Below are 24155 nucleotides of genomic sequence, written 5' to 3'. Positions count from 1 at the left end.
CCAAGCGGGCGCGGGGCAGCACGCGAGCAGGGCTGCTAGGCGGCACGAGCGGGCGGCAGGGGCGCGGCCGGAGCGGGCGAACGGCACGGGCGACGGCGCGTCGAGGGGAAGCAGAGGCGGCCACGCGTGAGGAGCGGATGGCGCGACGCGCGCGCGGGCGAGCGGCATTGGCTGCGGGAGGCCAGCGGTGCGGGCGGCCGAACGCGTGTGCGGCGAAGCGGGGCAGAGGAGAAGGAGCGGTGCTCATGGCGGGGTCGTAGGGTCGGGGGCAGTGGGGCGCGGGGAGGAGATGGAGACGACGGCGACGCGGTGACGAGGTGCAGGCCGGGGAGGAGGAGGCAGGCCGGCGAGGTGGCGCGGGCTCCGGGCGGCGGCGGCCTGGCGCGGGGCGGCGGTTGCCGCTGCAAGCCCTGATCCGATCTGGATCGGGGGAGGGGGAGGAGTGGGACGAGTGGGGGGAAGTGGGTGCGTGGGGGTTAGGGTTTCGGGGGCGTGGGGGGGTTAAGTGAAGTGGGGGTCGACCGGCTGGGCCTGTGGCCTGCTGGGCCGAAGCCCGGGGGGTTCTTTTCTATTTTTTTGTTCTTTTGTTTTCTGTTTTTTGTGTTTTCTTTTCTTTACTTATTTTATTTTCTGTTTTAATTCATTTCAAAACAAAACTAGTTTTAAAATACAAGAATTGCATCTAAAAATCCTATTAATTTAGGCTACTATCACCTTTAGTTTGATCGGCAAATAAGTTAGTTTGTATTTGTCTAATATTGTAAAATCATTTAAATATTTGTTTTAGCCACTGTTTTATTTACTAGAGTGCATTTAAACATTTTATTTAAATATGGGTTCTTCACCATATCTACCTATGCAACATTTGTCACAACCCGAACATTTTAGTTTTCACATTTGAAATTTTTTGTTGTTTGCCTTGATTTTGAATTTGAATTTGAATCGGTTCCTAATCAACGCGAGTTTAACAATAGTAACCGAGGTGATGTGGCATCATTACGAGGGGGTTTCTGTAGCTTAATTACCCGGGCGTCACAATTCTCCTCCACTACAAGAAATCTCGTCCCGAGATTTAAGAGGGGTGTATGGGGGGAAGTTCTGGTTACGAAAGTCTAACGGATCTTCTCGTCTTTGGTTGCTCTCCTCGAAGAGGTCGATCCATAGCATTGATGTCTTCACTCCTATGCCTCAATGCATCATGTTGAAATTGTCGTCCTTCCTTCAGGATCTTCACCGGACTTACGAAAGGATAAGAGGGGGGAAAACTCTATAAGGCCGGATTCTAACAAAATTGATCATCGGACGGTTAACTCAGGGGGAGAAGCATAAGTATCTCTCGAAGTGAAACTTAAGAAGTTATCGAGAGCAAAGTAAGAAGGTACCATGAGAAGTTTCAAACGGATAGGCAATCTTTCGATGTCTGAAACAACACGCGAAAGGGGTCCAGAGCAATGAGATTGAGTATTGCTTCTGTTACTAGAATAGATCACTTGGGACGGTGGCCCGTGAATTACATACGAGGCCACGCGCGAGGAATAACTTTGGGAACAGGGGGCGTACAGGAGAGTCAGGTTTCGATCCTGTGGAGCTGTGGGTTATGGGCCCACCATGTGGTTGAAAGTAGGAAGGGGGCCGACATCTTGCACGGTCACGATAGTAAGGCGTGTCAGAGGGTAGCCTGTCAGTTATGTCGGCAACAACATCGATACCAAGGGCGAGGGACGAAGAGAACCATTTTCCTGCTCGTTGAACGAGGCGGGCCAATAGGCAAGGTTCTCGTCCATCGGTGGCTACCGAAATGTCATCAACAATAGTAACAGGGTCTTGCTGACTGAATTGTACACCGAGGTATATACATAAGCAGGAGAATATTACTGCTTAGATCATATAGATCACAAGAAAGGTTAAACCAAACAATGGAAGGGAAAATGTGTTTAAACACATATATCAGGGGTATATCCTTCCCAAGGACAAGCAGAGCATGATATCCTTGGCAGGATATAATATAGAAAACTCTTTAGGAAAGGGGAGAGAAATTTCATGACATTACCCATGCAACGGTGTTTGGATAATTGAGCAAGTAACATTTAGCATTGGGCTTCAAATGTTCTGGTTGAAAATCAAAGCACCACAGACATGCTTCGAGATAGCATTGATAAGGTCTTCAAGCAAAGGTCAGACTTTGGATACACAAAGGATCCATCAAGATGAACTTATTAAACAAGGCATTCAATTTCCTCACGGAAAAAATGGTTAACCTTGTTAAGAAGGAAACTATAACACTAGGTCCTCCGGTCAGGTGTGCTAGGCATGACATCACCTTACCGGGTGATATAAAGACCAATGTTACGACTCTTGGAAAATGTTCTAACCATCATATCTGACTGAGATTCAGATCTGATTGGTGTCAGGATACCTCAGACTCAGGGAATGAACTATGGGAGTGAGTTCCGAAATGAGAGTTCATCATTAAACTAAGGAGAGGATGAGGAGGTGGCTGATGGACTCAGCGACAACTCATCGAGATTTCCAAAAAGATGGATTTCCACAACTATGTGAACAAGGAGATAACATTAGCTAGATCGAATGACTTAATGATGTATGCTCGAGGAAAACATACACAGTTAAACATTGGTTGAAATGTGCACCCGAAATATGGGCTAGGTAGCACGATCAATGTTCGAATGATGATTCATTAAGCCATAGACGTAGAATGAAACTATAGACCAATAACTTCAAAGCAATAGGGTTGCTAGATGTTTAGAATTTACACATCACAGACCATTTGTCGGTATTCGTTTAGAAACAACACGGGGACCAAGAAAGAATGGTGATGGTGAGAAGTATCACTTGTACCAAGAATTCTTAAGAGGTGGAGTAATGCTCACGACATTCTTGACATCAAAGATGGTAATACTCCACGGTAGAACATAACATAAGTTGGATAGCAGGGAAATCAAGATACAACACAAAATATGAACAAGTTTGTGTTGGGGGAGGCAAGAATGTTGTCGATGATAACACAATTCATCGAGGGGCAAGGATGGTATTTCTCATCCTGAATTTCGACACACAACTTGGAAGAAGTCAAATTGTTGACAATGATCACGACAAATTTGTCGAGAGGTTTTCAAGAAGATGTAATTGATCGACGATGACATCAAGTCAAAGGAATGATGAAAGCGAAAGGTTATTGGAACCACGGTTAGGACACAAACTCGAAATCAAGTTTGCTGTTCAAGGAGAAGTGATATGACGAGGAAGATCGATTGTAAGATTAGCTCACCGTCGCAATTTGTGCTCCGGGAAGGAGCCGGTAGCACAGTTAAAATTTAGCACGATAATGATATAGCCAATCAGGCTAGGAATGACGTGTTTGGGTACAAACTCGTAAGTAAAGAATATTACTAAAGTTGTTGAACCGTAGTGCGGACTCGGTTCAGTTATCGGTGTCTTTGAGTGTTTAATAACTGAGAGCCCGTGAAAAATTGGAATCAGTGAGAATGTAGTACTTGATGAAGAACTCATAAGAAGTTATGATGTTTTGTGTTTATCTCGAGATACCAGGGGGTAATACTCGACGATAGATTAAAGTAAAGGTTGGACAGGTGCAATGATCTGCAGAGGACAAGTGGTTTAACTTGTCTGAGAAATTGAATCAAGGGGAACAGTATGGTCAGAACCACATTTGTAAATGATCAAACCACGGATACAAGAACTTATAACAAGGGGGTAACTATTTTACGAGAAGCTTCCATGATAAGATTTACATCGTGTCCATGGGCATGAACACAAAGTTCAAGGTCAACTCCCACTTCTTTAATGCATAACCTTTCATTCACTTCTCGCCTTGATAAAGGCATTAGTGTTGAAAGTTTTACCTGGTGAAATACCAGATGAGTATGACTCGTGAAAACTTCCGAGTTCACACATATTAAGGAAGGCATAGGTTCAACCCGTCAGGGTATCGTGGAAACATATACCACAAGCTTCAATAGTAAATACCACCAGCTCGAAAACAGAGCATGGTTGAGAAAACAGAGGATACAATTTACCAAAGGCATGGTGTATCAGGGGAAGAACTCAAGGTTTTGAGAATATGCAGGAACGGTCGGATAATAATCCACCAAAGGATCTGGCGGACCGCAAAGAAACTGATTTGAGTATATATGTTCAGCCAGAAGAAGAAATAATGCCAAGGCATCGGATTATAGAAAAATCTGGATAATTCGAGACCTTAAATGCAAGGAATTATGATTTCCAAATTGGGGGATCAAAAGCAGATGCTCTGATCAAAAGACAAGTAAGTTGAATAGACTTAGAGGCACAAACGGTGGCAATTTGATTGGTCGACAACCAGCTCATGTTCAAAATGACGTCCGAGCCGGAAGGATGAATTCTAGGCTCTGATTGAGGATTGCGAGCATTCACAACAAATTGAATCAACGGACTCAAAATGATAATGACAAGAGATGCCAATAAGATTACGAGACTTAAGATTAATCATAATGCAAGTAAGCAAGAATTTCAAGAGCAAAAAGGCTCCTGAGGATTTTCGGAAGATCGAATGGTATTTTGAACACTTTTGTGAAATACTTGAATCAACTGGGGATGAGCGGATACTCGGTAAGTGCGAGAATTATCCGTAGGGGTATTCAGGTGACAAAGAACAGCAAGGTAGTAAGCTCAAAGGATTCTCGGAACAACAGAGAGAATTTCGGGGTATCTTGTAATAACAAGATCAACTGGGAAACATTGTATGAATGGCGAGTATACGTGGTTATCCATAGGAGTTTATCGATGAAAGGGAATTGCAAAAGCGATGAACACAAGTTCTCGGGTTATCAGCGGAGAGTATCTTCAGGGTCTTCACGTGCAGCAGACGATCATCAGTAATAAGGGGCTCTCCGGGTGAAAGTGATAACGAGATCCTAATGTTAGATTTAGCAAAATTCATTTAACCCGAATAGGAGAGAGATCAGAGTCCCAGAGTAAAGGTCGAGGAGTAAAAGATCCTAGTACCACCCAATGGCGACGTGGGCCCGTAAGACACACAACCATGTTAGTAAAAACTTTTCCAATGACTAGACTCGACTTCGGCCAAGGAGTTGGAAAGGGGGATTCCTACAGGCAGTTGGCTCTGATACCAACTTGTGACGCCCCCGATTTGACCGTACACTAATCATGCACGCAAATGTGTACGATCAAGATCAGGGACTCACGGGAAGATATCACAACACAACTCTAAAACATAAATAAGTCATACAAGCATCATAATACAAGCCAGGGGCCTCGAGGGCTCGAATACAAGTGCTCGATCATAGACGAGTCAGCGGAAGCAACAATATCTGAGTACAGACATAAGTTAAACAAGTTTGCCTTAAGAAGGCTAGCACAAACTGGGATACAGATCGAAAGAGGCGCAGGCCTCCTGCCTGGGATCCTCCTAACTACTCCTGGTCGTCGTCAGCGGCTGCACGTAGTAGTAGGCACCTCCGGTGTAGTAGGAGTCGTCGTCGACGGTGGCGTCTGGCTCCTGGGCTCCAGCATCTGGTTGCGACAACCAGGTAGAAGGGAAAGGGGGAAAAGAGGGAGAAAAGCAACCGTGAGTACTCATCCAAAGTACTCGCAAGCAAGGAGCTACACTACATATGCATGGGTATATGTGTAAAGGGCCATATCGGTGGACTGAACTGCAGAATGCCAGAATAAGAGGGGGATAGCTAATCCTGTCGAAGACTACGCTTCTGGCCACCTCCATCTTGCAGCATGTAGAAGAGAGTAGATGGTAAGTTCACCAAGTAGCATCGCATAGCATAATCCTACCCGGCGATCCCCTCCTCGTCGCCCTGTTAGAGAGCGATCACCGGGTTGTATCTGGCACTTGGAAGGGTGTGTTTTATTAAGTATCCAGTTCTAGTTGTCATAAGGTCAAGGTACAACTCCGGGTCGTCCTTTTACCGAGGGACACGGCTATTCGAATAGATAAACTTCCCTGCAGGGGTGCACCACATAACCCAACACGCTCGATCCCATTTGGCCGGACACACTTTTCTGGGTCATGCCCGGCCGCGGAAGATCAACACGTCGCAGCCCCACCTAGGCACAACAGAGAGGTCAGCACGCCGGTCTAAATCCTATGGCGCAGGGGTCTGGGCCCATCGCCCATTGCACACCTGCACGTTGCGAACGCGGCCGGAAGCAGACCTAGCCTAGCAGGCGTTCCAGTCCAATCCGGCGCGCGCCGCTCAGTCGCTGACGTCAAGAAGAGCTTCGGCTGATACCACGACGTCGAGTGCCCATAACTGTTCCCGCGTAGTTGGTTAGTGCGTATAGACCAAATGGCCAGACTCAGATCAAATACCAAGATCTCGTTAAGCGTGTTAAGTATCCGCGAACGCCGACCAGGGCCAGGCCCACCTCTCTCCTAGGTGGTCTCAACCTGCCCTGTCGCTCCGCCATAAAGTAACAGTCGGGGGCCGTCAGGAACCCAGGCCCACCTCTACCGGGATGGAGCCACCTGTCCTTTCAGCCCCCTCATCAGAATCACTTGCGGGTACTCAACGAGCCGACCCAACTTTAGTCACCACATGTGTCATGTACATAAAGTATATAGTATATACCCGTGATCACCTCCCGAAGTGATCACGGCCCAGTAGTATAGCATGGCAGACGGACAAGAGTGTAGGGCCACTGATGGAACACTAGCATCCTATACTAAGCAGTAGGATAGCAGGTAAGGGTAACAACTGTAGCAACAATGACAGGCTATGCACCAGTATAGGATTAACCGAAAGCAGTAACATGCTACACTACTCTAATGCAAGCAGTATAGAGAAGGAATAGGCGATATCTGGTGATCAAGGGGGGGGCTTGCCTGGAAGCTCTGTTGTACAGGGAGAAGGGTCGTCGGTGACGTAGTCGTACTCGGTGGTCTCAGCGCCGGTCTCGGGGTCTACCGGAGAAGAAGAGGGGGGGAAGAAACAGTAAATACAGAGCAAACAAAGCATCACAAAACATAACGAGGCAATACGCGGTGCTAGGTAAGCCCTAACGCGGTAGTAAGTGATACCGGCGAAGGGGGAAACATCCGGGAAAGTATTCCCGGGGTTTCGCGTTTTCGGACAGATGAATCGGAGGGGAAAAGTTGCGAGTTTGCTATGCTAGGGATGTGTGGCGGACGAACGGGCTGCGTATCCGGATTCGTCTCGTCGTTCTGAGCAACTTTCATGTAGAAAGTATTATCATCCGAGATACGGATTATTTTATATGATTTTCTAAAGATTTAATCATTTTCTAGAATTTATTTAATTAATTTAAATCAACATTATCCAGAACAGTGTTTGCTGACGTCATCATGACGTCAGCAGTCAACAGAGGTGTTGACTGGTCAAATTGACGTGTGGGCCCAGTGGGACCCACCTGTCATACACCGTTAGGTTAATTAGGGTTTAGGTTAAACTAATTACTGTCTAATTAAACTAATAGGTTAATTAGATTAATTAAATAGGATTAATTAACTTAATTAATTTAGTTAATTAATTAATTTTATTATTATTTTAATCCTTTTTTTTGAACCGTTCTGTGCGTGGGCCCCGACTGTCATTGGGCCAGGGGCCTTACTGGGCGCGCGGGGTTACGGGCGTGGCCGTGGGGCGCCCATGCCTAAGGCCACGAGCGAGGGGACGCACCAGCGCGCGCCGGCGAGGCGCGATGGGGGCGAGTTGTGGCAACGGTGGGCGGAGTCAGCGCGGCCCGGCGGGCATGGCCGGCCGGAGCAAACGCGGCGGGGCGGAGGGGAGCCGGGCAGCGACCAGGGGAGGTGTCGCGACAGAGGCCCGATGCGAGCTGCGGGGAAGCCCGAGCGCGGGGGGGGGGGGGGGGGGGCGAGCGCGCGGTGCGAGCGCGTGCGCGAGGCGGGCGGCGGCGCAGGCAGCAGGGGGTGACGGCGTGGCGCAGCGGGGCCGGTGAGTGGCCATGCAGGCGCGGGGCAGCACGCGAGCAGGGCTGCTAGGCGGCACGAGCGGGCGGCAGGGGCGCGGCCGGAGCGGGCGAACGACACGGACGACAGCGCATCGAGGAGAAGTAGAGGCGGCCACGCGCGAGGAGCGGATGGCGCGATGCAACATTTGTCACAACCCGAACATTTTAGTTTTCACATTTGAAAATTTTTATTGTTTGCCTTGATTTTGAATTTGAATTTGAATCGGTTCCTAATCAACGCGAGTTTAACAACAGTAACCGAGGTGATGTGGCATCATTACGAGGGGGTTTCTGTAGCTTAATTACCCGGGCGTCACATCGCCGCCGCCTCTTCTTCATCGCGCCACGGCGCCCCACAGCCGGCAGCCGCGATTGCATCTCCGTCAGCCCTCCCCCTTCTCGTACAACCTACGCCCTACACCAGGTAGGATTCTAACTCCTACCAATTTGGTATCAGGTAGCTCGGTTCCGATCATGTCTGCACCACCACCCAACCCGCCGCTGCCCGTCACTACCGCGCCGCTGGCCCTCCCCACCGTGCCGCTGGACTCCACCGCCGGCGCCTCCACCGGCCAGACGCCGCGGCCCTCCACCGCGCCGCCCGTCGCCGTCTACTCGTCGGCGGAGATGACCGGGATCCTCAACGACCTCGTCACCGCCGTCCAGGGCATAAGTCTCTACCTGGGCGGGCCCTATGGGCAGCCGCCGCCCTTGCAGCCGGACACCGCGACCGGGCCAGTCGCCCTGCCCTGGTACGCGGCCACCACGGCGCCGATCGGGCCTCTACACCACCACTGGCCCGGTCAGCCGCCGCCCGCTGTCGCCCCCACAGTGGCCGCAGCGGGCGGCTCCGGCGATCGCCTCACCCCCGACGCCTCCCGAGTCCGGGCAGTCGCAGCCCCAGCTGCCGACCCCACCGCCGCCCGCTGCCGCGCCTCAATGGCCACAGTGGCCGGCCCCGGCCCTCGCGGCGCCCACCACGCCACCCGGGTCCGTGCCGCCGCAGCCGCAGCTACCGGCCCCGCCACCACCAGCACGGAGCCGGGGTCACCCTCGCAGGGAGGCGTACCGATCCAGCAAGTGCGCTTCCCGCCGTCGCCGTCCCCAATACCGGCCTGGCTGACCGGATCATCGCCGCCACCCGTCTACACGTCGGCTGGAGACCCGCCGACACCCACTCTGCAGTTCAGCGATCCCTCCGGCTCGGCGGGTCACTCCACGGGCCGCGGCCATACTGACCGGGTGCCCCAATCCTCGCTGCTTCGCACCTCCGAGCCAGTCGGCCACGGCGCTCCGACTCAGACACCGCCGCGGTTTGCCAAACTGGACTTCGCCACTTATGACGGCACGGAGGACCCCCTCAACTGGCTCAACCAGTGCGAGCAGTTCTTTTGCCGGCAGCGCACCCTCGCCTCGGAGCGTACCTGGCTCGCCTCTTACCACCTCTGCGACGCGGCACAGACCTGGTACTACGCCCTCGAGCAGGACGAGGGCAGCATGCCCCCTTGGGAGCGCTTCCGCGAGCTCTGCCTCCTTCATTTTGGGCCACCGATCCGCGGGAGCCGCATGGCAGAGCGAGGCCGCCTTCCCTTCACCTTCACGGTTCAGGACTTCGTTGACCGTTTCCAGGCCCTGGCATGCCACGCGTCGGGCGTGACGGCACAGCAGCAGGCCAACCTCTTCGTCGGTGGACTTCCGGATCACATCCGCGTGGACGTGGAGCTTCGGGGACCCCAAGATCTCCAGACGGCCATGTACTACGCCCGCGCGTTCAAGCGCCGCGCGGTGGCCATCCAGCAGCCCTATACGCCCGACCACGTCTGCCCGCGACTCTTCTATCTGGAGGTTGCAGACTACATTGAGGAGGACGCCGTCACCGCCGACCTGGCCGCCCCAGCTGTCGCGAAGGTGTTTGACGCTGGTTGATCACCTCGAGGAGTTCAGCAAGCGCTTCCCCACCTTACAGCTCGAGGACGAGCTGTTTGTGCAGGCGGGGAGAAGCGTTATGACCGGCATATTAGGGGCTTAGCCCAGTGGGTTGTGGCCCAAGTTATCTTATCGTTATTAGGGGCTTAGCCCAATTATCTTATCGTTATTAGGATCGTTTACTTACGAGTCAAGTAAACCTCTTTATATAAGGAGAAGAGATGTATCAATCTAATCAAGCAAAAAGCAATCATTATTTGCTCGGCTTCCTAAGGGAGCTGGGAGACCTAACCCTAGCCGCCTCTTGCGCCGCCGTCGCCTCTTCTTCATCGCGCCACGGCGGCCCACCGCCGGCAGCCGTGATCGCATCTCCGTCAACCCTCCCCCTTCTCGTACAACCTACGCCCTAGACCAGGTAGGATCCTAGCTCCTACCAAGCTTCCTTGCCAAAAGTTATACTTTCAGTCATTTATGTACCAATTGCTGCTCGTAATTTCTACTTGCCCGTCTCCCAAAGGTTTTGTTTTTACACTACTGATCACTATGACAAAATCTTCATTACATTAAGTCTTCATTTGGGCAATATCTTATAGACACTGCGGTCAAGCTTAGAAGATTCAGTGCAGTTCGGGTGGATATCTCACAATACACTTCTGTAAACTTCAATTTCCTTTAACGTAAATGACAGAGGTTATTAAGATCAATCTTACATGACTGCAACACCCAGTGTTATATGGCTGCGAGTCTGATATGAACTCTACACATTTGCATTGCTAAGCTCAGTATCTGTTAATCAAGTTGGTAACCAGTACACGCAAGAATCTATTATATCTTGTAGTGTGCAAATAGCAGAGAGCTGCATACATTGTTTCGACAGTCATGACAAATTCTATGCATGCAAACACGTCTCAAACCAAAGAGAGCAATTAAACACGGTCAAATAGAATACATTAGTCATACCTTTCTATTACAGAAGTTGTACCCAGTGAAGATATTACAAAGATCAAACACAGGGGGGTCATTCCTCTTGATAATGCCCTATGTTCCGTGCCAGGAAGATAGGCAGCCAGATCATCATAATGGGAGAGATATCCATCCCATTTTTTATGGGCGCCATTGGGAGAAAACTTCATCTAATGAAGTCTATCAAATTTTCCATTAGAACTAATAGTAGTGAACTAGTGATGATGGGTGGATTATAGCTTTGTGGACATAAAAATTGGAAAACAGAAGTCAGGTTTAATGCAAATAAAAATGTACAGCACAACACATGTGTAACTTATCTTATCGTTTGAGCCATCCCTGTCCGTAACAGAAACGAAGCTTGCCACGAGTTGTACTTTCAGGTATTTCTCTTCCAGTTGATGCTTGTCATTTTTACATGGTCATCTTTCAAAGTTTTTCTGCACTACTGATCATTACCAGACAAATCTTAGTTACCGACTCTTCACACAACGAGTATGTTATATACACTGCAATCAAGTTTAGAAGATTCAATGCAGTTCTGCTTGGTCTCTTGCAATGCACTACTCGTAGTTTTTATTTATTGAGATGAAAAAAGGTTCTTATGATCCAACCTACAAGATTACAACTATGAGCTGGTGACACAAACTCTACACATTTGAATTGACTAATTTTTGTATCTGTTAATCAAATTGGTAACCATTACATTTAAAGAGTCTACTATATTTTAGTTCCGGGTGCCAAGCATTGACAGCATGAACACAGACCAACATTTGAATTACTCATGTCATCAGATGGATAATCACAATAATTTTCCTTATGCAGTTGGTTGAAGAGAGAATAGCAGGTTACTTCCATACACAAACTAATGAAGCCTAGCTATAACCATATGATCACTCAGCAAAATAACACATTCCCATCTAGTTTATTCTATAGAAATTAACAGGAAATAACCTGAATGAATAATGGGCGAGCGTCAGTACTACTCTGCAGTTCAAATAAATCTAACTCAAATTCTATGAATATCTGGCTAATGGGAACTAAACAAAAGAAACTACGTGATGCATTGTATCTGGAATTCTGGAGTGAGAAGAGATTTGGGAGCATTACTGAAGAATACACACGTAATGAAAAAAGGCTGAGAAATTAGATCCTTGCTAGAATCTCGTACCAGCCTGGCCTGACGGTAGAGGATGGAACTGCAGCAAGGAGGGCTAGTAAAGGACTTGTGGAGCTGGATGCAGGTCTTCCACCGGTAGGAAAATGCCCAAATCCTCTGCAGTAGATTTCACACGCTGCTGCCCACCGCCAAATAACCTCAGGGCAGAAGTGGTGGCGGTGGAGACGCTGTAACGTGTCGTCGTGAAGCCGAGGCGCCGATTCCTCCATGGCTGAAAGCCAATGCCGACGAGGGCGCCCAACGCAAAATCGCCCACTCGCCGCCAAAACTGCTCGGCCCTCGCCTCCGATCTTGATACTGCTGGTAATGGAGCCCACGTTTTCCAGAAACTGCGGAGAGGGGGTAGGATTAGCTCGCAATACCTGCACCCAAAAAAATCGTGCGCCAGCCCCAGACGTGGTGGGAAATATTTTTTTGGGTATAAGAGCATTATAAACATGAAGTCTGGTACACAAGCTATATATAGGTGACACCGAAGGTTTACGATGGTGTCCTCATAGGGAGTGAGCAGTTAGACAGAGGCGGAGGCACTTGCCTTGCGTCTGAAGGTGAAGGCATACATCGTTCCTTCATCTATGTTTGCCATGTGAAGAACTCCGTCCAGTTTGTTGTTAAGCCTTGTCAGCAGCTCCTTCCAGAGAAATGTTTTCTCTTGTAAAGTAGACCATAAAGAAACCTGCACCATACAAACAGAGAAATATTTTCTCTTGTAAAGTAGACCATCAAAAGTTTAGGAAGGTGCTTCAGAACTGGAAAAAAATAGTAACTTCACACGAGAAATAACCTCTCCAATATGTATGCAAATACAATCGGCTTAAAATGAAATGAAACAAAAACAGAAACAGAAACAGAAATCAAGAGAAACTAAGAAATGCATACTAGACCATGCTAAGCACCTTCAGTTTGACCATAAGTCAGGGTGCTAAACCAAATACACACACAAAAAAATTAGGCAATATTTCAAGTGAATGAAGAAGGAATTAATAAGATGGAGAGCTGCATTATCATCATTAACAGAAGGAAAAGGCATAGGCAATGAAGAATGTTTGTTTTATACTCCCTCCGTTCCTAAATATTTGTCTTTCTAGAGGTTTCAAATGGTGACTACATACGGAACAAAATGAGTGAATCTACACTCTAAAATATGTCTATATACATCCGTATGCGGTGACTATTTGAAATCTCTAAAAAGACAAATATTTAGGAACGGAGGGAGTAGTAGGCATGAATATAGACATACACAGGGTATTTTTCGACAATGTGTACAATTTAATTTAAAGAAATCCCTGTTGTTTGATAGTAGGAAGACAACACTTGCACCGACAAAAATACAAAAATTGAAATGTAAGATCCGAGCAACTATAAAGATAGGCAACACAATAGAATGTAAGACATGATAACATAGAGCAGTGTGTCCAGGAGCAGTTCATAGGAATAGCAGTCGATTACATCATATAGTAATTGGATCCAACACCATCAACCCATGGTACTTTTCTACAGATAAAGCACACAAAAAGATGATATAAATGCTTCTTTTGATCTTATTATCAGTCCGATCTTTGTGACTGATCAGTCCGATAAAATATGCAAGCCATATGATTACAACCAAAAAGATGGACACAAACTTGTGAGTTTCCTTATGCACAAATCAGAATATATGTGTACTGAAAGTTGAAAGAGATTCAAGCTTCCAGATGAAAAACATCGTTAAAATAACTCAGGATGTTGCAATCAGTTGACATTATACTGCAACCTAGTGCTGCTGCTCACCATGAGACCTCTACTGAACCATGAAACAAAAAGAATGTGCGACCTGACATTATACTACAGTTTCTTGTGACCGGCAGATTAGGAATGCCGAGCATAAAAATATGGTGGATATAATGATAAATTGAATGACTGGAGCTAGCAAGAAGGGCCGTGGAATATGTCAAACAGAAGAAATTACTAACATGAAAGTAGTTGTCATTTGTAAGACCACCCCTTAGTGTTCTGGTATGCATGTGCGACCTGAACATGTTATGACGCTAAACATATTTCTTGTTAAAAAGATGGGTGGTTCCCTTTCATACAACTCTTGTATATTTATTTGAGTGGATGTCAATTTTTTTTTAAATGAGACCAACCCAAGTGCTAACACTCGTTGGCTATTTTTTATAGGAGAAACTCTGCGAGCACCAGGCGTCAAAGCTGGGGCTCGAACTCGGGTGGGCTGGCAGCTACCCTAGCTGCCCAGCCAACGGGTCGACGCCCCGTCCTCGATGTCAATAATTTAGATAGTCACTATCTGGGAATAAGGCAGCTCAAATCATTAGTAAAATGTAGTAGCGCAACTGATAAAAAATGAATTAAAACATCTCTGTAAAAGAATCAGAATCTGTTGTTCAAAGATATGGAATCTACTTAAAAGATAATCTTGGCTCTTGTAGATTGATTGAGGAGAGTAGTTATTAGAGCTCTACCCTGTTTTTCCATAACTATGAAGCGACACAGATAGCCAGCTGCCATAGTGAACTACTTAGTTCTGTATCATAGAGCAAAATCTAGGCATAATAGTCAGGCTACAAAACAACTATGAGGTGCACCAACTTCTTTTTGGAAAATACAAATACCCACTAAAGAAGAACGAAGTTGCACTCGGCCAGCAGGGCATTTAACGCAAATGCATTGGCTAATTGCAATGATGTCTGTTTGTTACCTAGGATAGCCATGAAATTGTTAATCGTATATAAGTACAGGAATGCAAAGAAACCATGATCATTCTACAATTGTGGAAGCAAGTTATTATGTTTCAAGAAATCCTACAGAAAAGAAGCAATGTAAAAAGGGGAAACAGCTAGGCACGCATTAAGAAACTGACGAACAATATCTGTCCAACTAAACATCTACACCTGATGAAATCAATATCCTTGCGGAGGGCCCTATACAATTGGAACAGAAAAAACAATTTTCAAAAACAGTGCCCCTCTGTTATCACCATACTCTAGCAGATTAATTTAACACAATTTCAGATGAGTAGAACTATGATATTAAAACTGAACTAATTGTTCTCGCTACTTGTGCTTTCTGATGCCTTGTGGCATTGCTAATGAAAATACCTTGTGAACCCATTTAAATGAATTTGTACACTTCTGTTGATTTGTCAAAAGGAACATACTGTAATAACCAGGACAAGCACCACTACAGAAGTTGGCATTAGAATAAGCTTAATGACCTTTCCGAATAACTTTTGTGGTGCTAAAAGAGCTATCCCGCAATTACAGCCAACTGTTAATGGCTTCATTCTTAGTGGAGCAAGGAAAATAGGGAGCACAGATGAAAATGCTCATACAGGAAGATCGTCATCGATGGGGAGTGGGAAAGTGTTCTGCACTTGGAGAGCAAAGCCTGCAAAAATGTATAGAAAGAACATGAACTATTGACCTGTTGCCATGTCGTCGGCAGAGTGCCATCACCATGACCGAGTAAAAAAATTATAGCCTATCCCAGCTTGACTGGATATATAGATTCCCAAGGAAAAATTACAAACCTATACTATACTAATATAGTGAATATCAAGATTCTTAGGAGAAATGTGTAACCTAAAATACTAAAAAGGAATCATAGCCCATTCCAAAACGACTGCATATACATACAAAGATTTTCAGGAGTGGATATGATTCTAGCATATGTTCAAACCAAGAATACAAATAGTGAAAATGTTTAACCTGAAATTTGCTCTAAAACCTGACATATGTTTATTTTACAAATAGTAAAACATAAACATAAGCATTCCTTTTAGCATAAAAAAGAGGATCGAAACAGTTAAAGAAAGAACCACCTTTTTTTGTCAAACCATTCCTTCTCTGGGAACCTTTATTAGGCAAGCCTTGTGGCATCTGTAACCCTGAAACCACACATAACTCCCCATCAGAAAATTGAAGTTTCAAGCTTCCTATAAAGGGGCATTTGCATTCCTAACATACCCAGCAAAATAATCAATCGTGCAATCAAGATATGTAGGTAAACAAATGAAAGAAAGCTCTTCACTGCAAATCTCATCTAACTTCGTCGTATTCTCATCCCTCCCTCATGTAGTCATGTTTATAGCATCAAAATGAGAGAACAAAGGTTAACAAGAGGGAGAAAAATCACATTGATCTTCTTCAGTTCTTCTTGATGTACTCACTGAAGTGAGATTGGTACTTCTTAGGTTTCTCATCAGCTATTGACTGAAATAGGGTAGGGCAGAAGTTAAAACGAGATTCAGTAAGCTGCTTCAGAAATAAGAACAAAGTACACTGCTTTAGGATATTTTATATGGGTGAATCAGGCCCAGATATATCTTCCAGAAAGATTTCATGTATACAACAATGATAGCCCTAGGGAATGAAGAAATGACATTATAATACCACGAGGGCAATGGATCCAACTCACCTTCATGTAGTCAGCAACATGACCTTCATAGATGTATTTGAGGTGAATCTCAGCGCCCGCGCCCAGCTGCTTCTTATCCTTCATGAAGCCAGCAAATCTCTTGTCACTGTGCGGAAGATCAAGACCACCATCCATAGCTCCCTGCAGTAGCCAACAGACTAAGCGGGTCTCAAACGGATAAACTGTATGCTTCCTAATTCAATAGCTTAGAACCCCCCAAATATAGAATAAAAGAAACACACCTACGACAGGCAATAAACGCAGTCCAAGATTAGGCATACTTCAGGTCCATTGTAAGTAAGCTATATATTTTTCTTGGCTTTCCATGTTTACCAACTAAATCCTTTAAAATGTCTATTATTTAGATTTCTAACCTATCCAGCAAAATTATCAATCGTGCATTCAAGATCTGTAGGTAAACAAAATAAAGGAGACTTTTCACCACAAATCTCATCTAGCCATCACAAATCATAGCATCAGAATAATATAACAAAGTTTAACAAAGTAACAAAATAAAAGAAAATTAAAGGATTATAGCAGCAGCTCACCATGGCAATCCTGGAAAGCAAAGACTTGTCAGTGTTGTGAAACCCTCTCTGCCTGATACTCTTCCTCGCGACTGCAGATGAAAAGAAAAGCAGTGACTTGAGGTCCAGATCTCAGATTCATACATCCAGTTTTTTTGCTAAAAAAGGCAAAGTAAAAATCTGAGAACTAAAACCAACTAATACAGCTGCAGGAGCCCAAATCGTTCTGCATACAAGAATCTTTATTTCCCTATAAGAAAACTTCTTCATACCAAGTTGTATATTCTTTGACACTTTTAGTGGGAAAAATATTTAGCAATAAAATTGATCATTGAAGCTAAAGCACCATTCACCTATGCAACAAGAACATAAATTAGTATCAGAGTTCTAACATCAGATGTAGGTGTAGTCCATAGATAGGCTAACTACCTGGAATACCTAGCAATTTAAAATATATGCTTGAATGAAGCTGCAGAATGAGACAAAAAGGGGAGACCAGAGTGAGACAGGGAGGAGAGAGGAGGTGGAGGCAAACCTGAACCGCCTCGGCATCCTTGCTCCTGCTCCTGCTATGCTGGGAAGGAGAGGGTTCCGGGGCGCAGGAGATGCGTGGACTCGCCATTGCGCATGAGCCCCCGCACCATCGCACTGCACATGCTCCTCGAGGAAGAAGCGGAGCGCGCCAAACTAACTCTCATAATCCACCATAAAATTTGATTCAAGACCAAATTCGGATAACTAAATCCAAATTATCCAAATTTATTAAAGATTCACTTATCCACCAATATAATAATCATCATGCACATCTATTAGACCTAAAATCTCATAATCCACCAAACATCTTTAACTATCTTCTCAAAACACAATCACCTAAATAAACACAACTAAAATCTCATAAATCGCGAAGAAATTTGGTTCAATATCACAATCACCTAACTAAATGCAAATTGTTCAAGATTAATTAATACACCGAACATCTTTGACTATCTCCTCAAGATTACAATGAACTAACTAATCCATCAAAATCCTCATAATCCACCATAAAATTTGGTTCAAAATCACAATCGCCTAACTAAATCCAAACTTTTCCAAGTTTATTAAAAAAATATTTATCCACCAATATAATAACCAACATAGGCACCTACTAGACCTAAATTCGCATAATCCACCGAACATATTTTACTAGCTCGTCAAGATCTCAATCACCTAACTAAATCCAAATTGTTCCAAACTATATTAAATATATGCTTATCCATCAATATAGTAATCACCATGCTCATCCACTAGACCTAAAATCTCATAATCCAGCAAACATATTTGATTATCATCTCAAGACACAATCACCTAATTAAATCCAACTAAAATCATAGAAAATTTTGGTTCAATATCACAATCACCTAAATATATTCAAATTGTTGAAGATCAATTTATTCACCGAACATCTCTGACTATCTTCTCAAGATCACAATCAACTAAATCCATTGCAAATCTCCACCATGAAATTTGTACTAGATCACAATCGCCTAACTAAATCCAAATTGCTCCATGTTTACTAAAGACCCATTTATCCACCAATATAATAATCAACATGCTCACCTACTAGACCTAAATTCACATAATCCACCAAAAATCTTTTACTAGCTCGTCAAAATCACAATCACCTAACTAAATCCAACCAAAACCTTATAATCCACCAAAATTAAGTTAAAGGATTACAATCATCTAACTAAATCCAAATTCCAAACTAAATTAAATATCAGTTTATCTGTTTATCCACCAGTATAATAATCACCATGCTCATCTATTAGACCTAAATCTCATAATCTAGCAAACATCTTTGACTATCTTCTCAAAACACAATCACCTAACTAAATCCAACTAAAATCTCATAAATCACAGAGAAATTTGGTTCAATATCACAATCACCTAACTAAATCTAAATTGTCCCAAACTAAATTAAATATTTGTTTATTCACCAATATAATAATCGCCATGCTCATCTACTAGACCTGAAATCTCATAATCCACCAAACATCCTTGACTATCTTCTAAAGACACAATCATCTAACTAAATCCAACTAAGATATCATAAATCACGGAGAAATTTGGTTCAATATCGCAATCACCTAACTAAATCAAAACTGTTCAAGATTAATTAGTCCACCAAACATCTTTGACATCCCCCAAAATCACAATCTACTAACTAGATCTATTGAAAATCTCATAATCCACCGTGAAATTTGTTCAAGATCACAATCGCCTAATTACATCCAAATTGCTTCATTTTTACTGAAGATCCATCTATCCACCAATATAATTACCACCATGCTCACTTACTAGACCTAAATTAACATAATTCACCAAAAATATTCGAGTATCTTGTCAAGATCAGTCACCTAACTAAATCCAAAAATATCTCAAAATCCACCGTAAATTTGGTTGAAAAATAACAATCACCTAACTGAGTCAAAATTGTTCCAAACTAAATTAAAGATTTGTTTATCTACCAATATAATAATCACCATTCCCATCTATTAAACCTAAAATCTCATAGACTAGCAAACATCTATGATAATATTCTCAAGACACAATCATCTAACTAAATCCACCTACAATCTGATAATCCAGCGTGAAATTCGGTTTAATATCGCAACCACTTAACTAAATCCAAATTGTTCAAGATTAATTAATCCACAAAACACCTTTGACTATTCCTTGAAGATCACAATCAACTAACTAATCCATCAAAAATCTCATAACCAACCATGAAATTTGGTTCAAGGTCACAATCATCTAACTAAATTCAAATTGTTTCAAATTTATTAAAGATTTATTTATCCATCAATATAATAATCAATATACTCACCTACTAGACCTAAATTCACAACAATTCACCGAACATCTTTTACTAGCTCGTCAAAATCACATTCACCTAACTATATAATAATCATCATGCTCATCTACTAGACCTAAAATCTCATGATCCACGAAACATCTTTGATTATCATCTCAAGACACAATCACCTAACGAAATCCATATTCTTTAAGATTAATTAATACACCGAACATCTTTGACTATCTCCTCAAGATCACAATCAACTAAATCCATTGAAAAATCTTATAATTCACCAAAAAATTTGTTCAGGATCACACTCGCCTAAGTAAATTCAAATTGCTCCATATTTACTAAAGTTACTACTTCCTTGAGATTGAGGTTTCTTCTACCTTCAATGGCTTCTTTATTTTCTATGAGGAGTATATCCAGGATCTTCTTGCTTGTGCTGCTCTTACTGATGAGCACACTAATGAGACTACTATGGAGCTCAACATCCCCCTTTGTGTCCATCTCCGCTCCCTGTAAGTCCAGATGGACGTCCGTTGCCTGGTGGCGGGTTGCTATGTGTGTTGTCTTGATCCCACATCCCGTGTTCCCTTGTTGGGCGGCACAATGGCGAGCAAGAGCTCAGACAATCGACACATACCTGAATTTTACCCACGGGACGCGCCCGAGAACACGGCGCTACCTATCATCAAGACCAAGGGCGCACATTAGGAGAACGTGGGATGCTTAATCAAGTACGTGACACAAATCCACAAACAGGACAAGGACACCAAGCCGGATCAGCAGGGAACGGAGCGCACTGGCAAGTGGGATGTTGGATCAAAGTCCATCTGTTGCCATCACCCCCAGTCTCTCCGCCTCTCTTGCCGTGTTTACCAGTTATTTTCATCAGTAGTGGCATCATCGCCTTGAGTCACTCGTGTGGCCCTTATTTCTACCCACCAATATAATAATCAACATGCTCACCTACTAGACCTAAATTCACATAATCCACCGAACATCTTTTACTAGCTCATCAAAATCACAATCACCTAACTAAATCCAACCAAAACCTTATAATCCACCGTAAAAATTAGGTTAAAAGATCATCATCACCGAACTAAATCCAAATTGTTTCAAACTAATTCAATATTTGTTTATCTATCAATATAATAATCACCATGCTCATTTATTAGACCTAAAATCTCATAACCCATCAAACATCTTTGATTATCTTCTGAAGACACAATCACCTAACTAAATCCAACTAAAATCTCATAACAGAGAAATTTAGTTCAATATCACAATCACCTAACTAAATCTAAATTGTTCAAGTTAATTAATACATCGAATATCTTTGACTATCTTCTCAAGATCACAATCAACTAACTAATCCATCAAAAATCTCATAATCCACCATAAAATTGGTTCAAGATCACAATCGTCTAACTAAATCCAAATTTTTCCAAGTTTGTAAAAAAAAATTATCCACCAATATAAGTCAAGATGCTCACCTATTAGACCTAAATTCACATAATCTACCAAACATCTTTTACTACCTCATCAAGATCCCAATCACCTAACTAAATCTAATCAAAACCTCATAATTCACCCTAAATTTTGGTTAAAATCACAATCACCTAACTAAATCCAAATTGTTCCAAACTATATTAAATATCTGTTTATCCACCAATATAATAGTTACCATGCTCATCTACTAGACCTAAAATATCATAACCGTCGAACATCTTTGACTATCTTTTGAAGACACAATCACCTAACCAAATTCAACTAAAATCTCATAAATCACCAAGAAATTTGGTTCAATATCACAATCACCTAGAGATGGCAATGGGTACCCATTATCCGCGTACCCGGCGGGTCAAAACCCTATTAGGGTAAGGGTATGAGATAAAAAATTACCTATGGGTATATAAATAGAAAAATATTAAACCCATCGGGCAGAGTGGGTACGGGTATGGGATAGCATAACCCATACCCGTGTACCCATATACCCGCGTAAAATCTGTTAAGTGGGCCTTCACTACTCATATATCTAATCTAACTTCCCACAAAATCAGTCTATGTAGTCCACGAGATACATGTAGCCCACATACACACGTACATGGAATGATAGAACATAAAAGGAATCTGCGTGATTTGGGTGATTTGGCTTTGGTGAATAATGAATAGAGATCACGTCCCATATTCTGAGAGACGGAGATTGATATCCTTCTCGTCTCCTCCTGATCTCATCTCGGCTCCTCGCCTCCTCGGGCATCCCTAGTCACCGCCGCCATTGCGTCCAGCTACTCGCTGCCTCGCCGTCGCCAGCGCTTCAGCCGCTCGGACGCCATGGATCTTGGGGATGAGGACCATAGCTTGCGCGAGGACGGCGACCAGGAGAAGGAGATGCAGCTCGTGCTCATGCGGACTGAGTCAGACGGCGGCGACCACCAGGGCCAGGAGCATGGGCATGGCGCGGCTACCCTGGTCCCAAGCCTAACACCATCGTTGGGGTGCGTCGTCCGTCCCCGTCTCCGTCCGCCAGGAAAGGGCCAAGCCCCGGGCCGACGTAAAGGACTTCTACCTCCTGCCTCGGCGTCCAAGGTGCAGCCCCGTCGCAACACTTCAAGCCGGCCGCCTCGCCCTAGCCCGCTTAGTCGATCCTCTACTGTCACCAAGCACAAGAACAAAAGCAAGGCTATTTTGGCTTGGTGAGTTTCAATTTTGTGTATGATTTTATGCATTCGTAGATGATACGTAGATGTATAGATATGTGATGATATGATGTTTTTTCCTGCATATATAAGTTGATAAGTATTGGTTTTCTGCCTATGCATGATGTATATAGCTGCTGTGATGAATGAGATCTTTTTATATAAGAGAAAAAATGTATTTGTTACTGAGATGAGCTCAGCGTAGCAAATTGTGTGCTAGTACGTACATCAGACACTGTGTGATTTTTTAGCATTGTAATAGCAGAGATAGAATCGGCGGTGGTAGATTTTAGATCTATTTAATGAGCATCGTACTTTCAGTTCACATATAGAATCAAGTATTTTATTAAGAAGACTACAAGAATTTGATGTATTTTTTCATTTATGCTCCTTTTGCAGTGGTACAAGTTCAACCAGCCAAGTAGATGCTCCTTGTGATGCATCTGCCCCAATGGATGAAGATGCAGATCATGTCATTCTTTCAGATGATGAAGATGGACAGGAGGAGGAGGTGGAAGAGGTCAATGAAGCAGGCAAACGGAAGCTAACTTCTAAAGTTTGGTTGGAAATGAAGAAGATGAGGATCAATGGACAATGGAAAGCAAAGTGTAACTATTGTCACAAGGAACTTGCTTCAGGACCTAGAGCAGGCACAAAGCATCTTGCTTCTCATCTAAAGATTTGTACTCTCAAGATGTTGAAGATGAAGGGAGGCAAAACATTGAGTCAGCCATCATTGAGGATGAATGCTAAGGAGGACGGTAACGTTTTTTTGGAGAGCTATACGTTTGATCAAGAGGTTGCTAGAAGAGAGCTTGGTAACATGTTGGTGTTGCATGAGTATCCACTGTCTATAGTGGACCATGCTGGTTTTAGGAAGTTTGTTCATGCACTTCAGCCACTATTCAAGCTACATACAAGAAATACTATTAGGTATACTTTGCCATGGGTTTATTTGATTTATTTCTGTTTATCTTGTTCTATGCAATGAAGAGGTAACATATGGTATCCTCTTCTTTTGTCTTTTAGGCAAGATATTGAGGAAGATTATAACCAAGAAAGAAAGAAGGCAATTGATTACATGACTATGAACCAATCTAGGGTTGCTATCACTACAGATATGTGGACTGCGGACCACCAAAAGAAGGGATATATGGCTATTACAGCTCATTTCATTGATGAATCTTGGAAGCTTCGGAATGTTATCATGAGGTACTACTATGTGCTGCTGTATAGTATGTGTTGCTGATCATATATTGTTGTTTATGATGTGCTGCTGTTTATGATGTGTTGCTGATTAAGAAGTGCTGCTGTTTAGTATGTGTTGCTTTCTATGAAGTGCTGCTGCTTATAGTGTTGTTTTTATTATTGCTGTGTTTATGACTATATGTTGCTGAATACTGCAGGTTTGTATATGTTCCAGCTCCTCATACAGCTGAAGTGATATGTGAGGTGCTCTATGATTCCCTGCTTCAATGGAATATTGATGAAAAACTGATGACAGTGACTGTGGATAACTGCACCACCAATGACAAGGCAATTGAGATGATTGTGGGGAAGATAGGGAAGGAGAAGCTCCCTTTGGAAGGTACTCTGCTGCATATGCGTTGTAGTGCACA

The 24155-nt window shown here is 43.9% G+C and overlaps 1 long non-coding RNA gene across 2 annotated transcripts; it reads right to left on the bottom strand.

Moving 5' to 3' along the window:
* Positions 1-12588: 12588 nt before the first annotated feature.
* LOC123080520 (uncharacterized) lies at positions 12589-22325 on the bottom strand. Of its 2 annotated transcripts, none has more exons than XR_006438458.1 (7): positions 17531-22325; positions 17017-17087; positions 16469-16626; positions 16187-16263; positions 15873-15938; positions 15267-15439; positions 12589-12728 (listed from the first exon to the last, which is right to left on the bottom strand). It is a non-coding gene; the product is annotated as an uncharacterized lncRNA (long non-coding RNA). The 2 variants fall into 2 exon arrangements; XR_006438457.1 differs by having other exon boundaries at positions 16469-16609.
* Positions 22326-24155: the final 1830 nt, after the last annotated feature.

The sequence above is a fragment of the Triticum aestivum genome, chromosome 3D, assembly GCF_018294505.1.
Source record: "Triticum aestivum cultivar Chinese Spring chromosome 3D, IWGSC CS RefSeq v2.1, whole genome shotgun sequence".
In the NCBI taxonomy this organism is placed as follows: Eukaryota; Viridiplantae; Streptophyta; class Magnoliopsida; order Poales; family Poaceae; genus Triticum; species Triticum aestivum.
The sequence above is the reverse complement of the archived record's forward strand: the minus strand, read 5'-3'. Positions and strand labels throughout refer to the sequence as shown.